Source organism: Aegilops tauschii, chromosome 7 (assembly GCF_002575655.3).
Source record: "Aegilops tauschii subsp. strangulata cultivar AL8/78 chromosome 7, Aet v6.0, whole genome shotgun sequence".
Lineage (NCBI taxonomy): Eukaryota > Viridiplantae > Streptophyta > Magnoliopsida > Poales > Poaceae > Aegilops > Aegilops tauschii.
In genome coordinates this window covers 252,906,284-252,910,528 of record NC_053041.3, presented here as the reverse complement: position 1 = coordinate 252,910,528, position 4,245 = coordinate 252,906,284, and positions in this window count along the sequence as shown.

Below are 4,245 nucleotides of genomic sequence, written 5' to 3'. Positions count from 1 at the left end.
AACGGAAAACAAGGATAGAATAAAAGATGTTGCTAAGATAATATGGTGCCAGTGAAGTATTTGTCACGCCCAAGATGCGGCCCTATCCTAAAGGAAATCGAAGGTCCCACCAAGGATAGAAGCGCATCTTGAAGACGCTTTTGCAAGGTGGATATCATTACATCAACATTACATAATAGATGGGGATACATACAAGGCATACAAATGCCGCAGGAATACATCAATACATCATACAAAAGATCAACATCCGACTACGGATGAAACACAAACAGAAGCTCAAACGACATCCACCCTGATAGCCCAGGCTGCCGACCTGGAACCTATCCCCTGATCGAAGAAGAAGCAGAAGAAGAACTCCAAAACAAGAAACATCGTTCTCGCGTCATGATCATCGCAAAACCTGTACCTGCAACTGTTGTTGTAGTAATCTGTGAGCCACGAGGACTCAGCAATCCCATTACCATGGGTATCAAGACTAGCAAAGCTTAATGGGTAAGGAAGGGGTAAAGTGGTGAGGTTGCAGCAGCGACTAAGCATGTATGGTGGCTAACTTACGCAAATAAGAGCGAGAAGAGAAGCAACGGAACGGTCGTGTACTAGTAATGATCAAGAAGTGATCCTGAACTCCTACTTATGTCAAACATAACCCATAAACCATGTTCACTTCCCGGACTCCGCCGAGAAGAGACCATCACGGCTACACACGCGGTTGATGCGTTTTAATTAAGGTCAAGTGTTAAGTTCTCTACAACCGGACATTAACAAATTCCCATCTGCAACATAACCGCGGGCACGGCTCTCGAAAGTTTATACCCTGCAGGGGTGTCCCAACTTAGCCCATTATAAGCTCTCACGGTCAACGAAGGATATTCCTTCTCCCGGGAAGACCCGATCAGTCTCGGAATCCCGGTTACAAGACATTTTGACAATGGTAAAACAAAACCAGCAAAGCCTCCCGAATGTGCCGACAAATCCCGATAGGAGCTGCACATATCTCGTTCTCGGGGCACACCGGATTGTCCAAGCTTCCGATAGGCGAGCCCAGAGTTGCCCCTGGTGGCCACCAGCGACTGACAGGTTGGACCAGCACTCAGAGGAGCACTGGCCCGGGGGTTTAAAAATAAAGATGACCCTCGAGAGCGCGACTCCCAAGGGAAAAAGGCTAGGTGAGGCAAATGTAAAACCAAGGTTGGGCCTTGCTGGAAGAGTTTTATTCAAAGCGAACTGTCAAGGGGGTCCCATAAATCACCCAACCGCGTAAGGGACGCAAAATCAAGGAACATAACACCGGTATGACGGGAACTAGGGCGGCAAGAGTGGAACAAAACACCAGGCATAAGGTCGAGCCTTCCACCCTTTACCAAGTATATAGATGCATTAATTAAATAAGAGATATTGTGATATCCCAACATAAACATAATCCAACGTGGAACAATCTTCATCTTCACCTGCAAGTAGCAACGCTATAAGAGGGGCTGAGCAAAGCGGTAACATAGCCAAACAATGGTTTGCTAGGAAGGGTGACAAAGGTTAAAGGTGGTTTCATGGCAATTTGGGAGGCTTGAAGAGCAAGTGATAGGTGGCGCAGCACAGCGATAGAACGAAGCAACTAGCATGGCAATGATAGTAATGAGATCCAAGGTAACGGTCATCTTGCCTGAAATCCCGCTAGGAAGAAGAACGAGTCCATGAAGAAGATGAAGCCACGAAGACGAACCAAGCGAAGACGAACGAATCCTCACGATCGCAACGAAATGGGAACTATCGAGAAGAAGCACACAACATGATAAACACACCACACATGAACAAGGCAAGATGCTCAATCAAGTATGATGCATGACAAGGCTACATGAAGCTACTCATGGCAAGAGATGATGCATACAAGAACAACACATCAAGGCAAGTTTAAATGAGGCCGGAAACAACATATAACAATTCCGGTAAGTCCTCGTATACAAATTTCGAAATTGGTCCTGATCTGAACAAACCTTATGTTCAAGTTGTTAAACAGCAAGTTAAGATGCACCAAGTTGATCTACACGAAATTCTAGTCAAGTTACATATAAAGTTCGTTTAATTCGGAGCTACGGTCTAGAAGATATGAGCAAAACAAGTTAAACATGGCATTGATGCAAAATGCATTCAAACATCAAGCACACACACTCAAAACAAGGATGCAACAAGGTAACATGAAACTACATGCAAAACTAAGCAGGTTTCATATAGAGCATGCTCAAAACGGAGCAACGGTGCAACACATACACTCCAAACAAGACATAGCAACAATCTGTCCAAAACAGCAACTAGGCATCTAGAAAGCATTAAAACAATATGCTACAGCAACTCAACATGCAAACAAAAGGCATGGACATGATGTGCAGGTAAAGCACAACAAAACATGAACACTAAGCTAATCTCCAGAAAGCACTAGAACATGCTCAAAAGGACATGGCAAGATTGCAAATAAAAACAGATTCACAGACTTGGCAGAAATCACTGGACATGGCAGACATAACTTCAGGTTGCAAAGTTTAGAGCTAGCAAACAACATGCTACAGGAACATATCATGGCAAACAAAGGCACGACATGAATCTACTTATTGCATAGAACAAAAGTCTCTTACTGAACATGAGCTACAAAGGCACAGAAGATATGATGACACCCATGTAAACATAGCAAGTAATATGACAGATTCAGACTTAGTGAAAATAACAGGACATGGCAGAAACAACGATAAGTAGGCATGTTGGTGAGCTTGAACCACTCACTACAGAGCATTACATGGCATGGAAAGGTAACCAGTAGTAAGATGGCATAAATATGAAGCTAAGCATGGCAATATCATAGTAATAGGGTGCATTGATCACTAGTAACAACCATGGCAAAATTGATTAACATGTAAACAATCTGCCAGGAATATTTTATAGCAAAAGTAGAGCAAGATTAAGACAATCTACAGTAGGCTATAAATACAAACAAAGGCATGGATGGATAGAGCATAATAGGTATAACAAAACATCCTTATTGAACCTCTCCAGATCATGCATATAATGACTTGTAGCAGCAGGTTTACATAGCAACAAAATATAACAAATTCAGACTTAGCAGAAATGACTAAGTCACAGAAATCAGCAACATCATGGAGGCTACTTTGCATTCTTGTGCTAGTCACCACATAGACTACAAAAATACAAGACAAGCACCACTATAAAGATGGCATAATGTAGATCAAAACACATGTAGAGCTCATGCTCATAGGATGCACACACAAAATGCAATGAAAAAGGCAAATCATCAAGTTCTGTAAACAGACAGCAGTTAACAACATATAGCACTCTTGCAATGATGATTAGGGCATCAAAATGACCTCAAACAAGCATGGCACAATGGAACAAAATGAAGTGCATCTCATGATGAACATTTTGGCATATTATGCACGCAAAACGGAGCAGTATGCAAGAAGTTATGGTATGACGAACATGGGTACATAATGCAAAAATTTCAGGGACAGGCAAATTTTCACCTCGCAGAAAACGGGACGGGGTGGTTCGGGGACGAGCAGATCCGGGTACGGGGGAGGTGTTTGGTTGACGGGGTTGGTGGATCTCGTCCCGATCCGGGGGACTTCGCCGGAGTTGGCCGGGGACGTGGCCGGAGAGGAGGAAGACGACCGGAGAGGACGAAGGGGGACCGGATCCGAGGCGCTCCTCGCCGGATCCGGCGCCCACGGCGGCGGAGGCGAGGACGGGCGCGATGGAGGCGGGCGCGGGGCGGAGTCGGTGGCGGAGCCGGCGAGGTCGGTGGCGGAGGAGAGGCGCGGGCGGCGCGCGGCCGGAGTTGGCACGGCGACGGGGAAGAGGCGCGCCGGCGGGCGACGTCGGCGAGGGGCAGCGGCTCCGGCGGCGCTCGGGAGAGGCGCGAGGCAGCACGATGCGGGGGAGGCGGCGGAGGTGAGGTGCGGCGGCGGCGAGGCGCACCGGCGACCGGGGCGGCGGCGCGCGGTCTCGGGCAGCGGGCGCGTTCGCGGGCGGGCAGCGCGACCAGATGGGCCCGGCGGGCCTCCCACGGGCTCGGGCGAGCCGCGGCGGCGGAGGGGAGCCGACGGGCTGAGGTGGCAGCGTGCGGTTGGTTGGGGAGGCGGCGGTGACGACGTGGCGCGCCCTGATTCGTTGGGGTGACGCGGCCGGTGGACGCGGCCGGCGCGGGCGGACACGTCCGGCGGCGGAGTTGGGAGAGGACTAAGG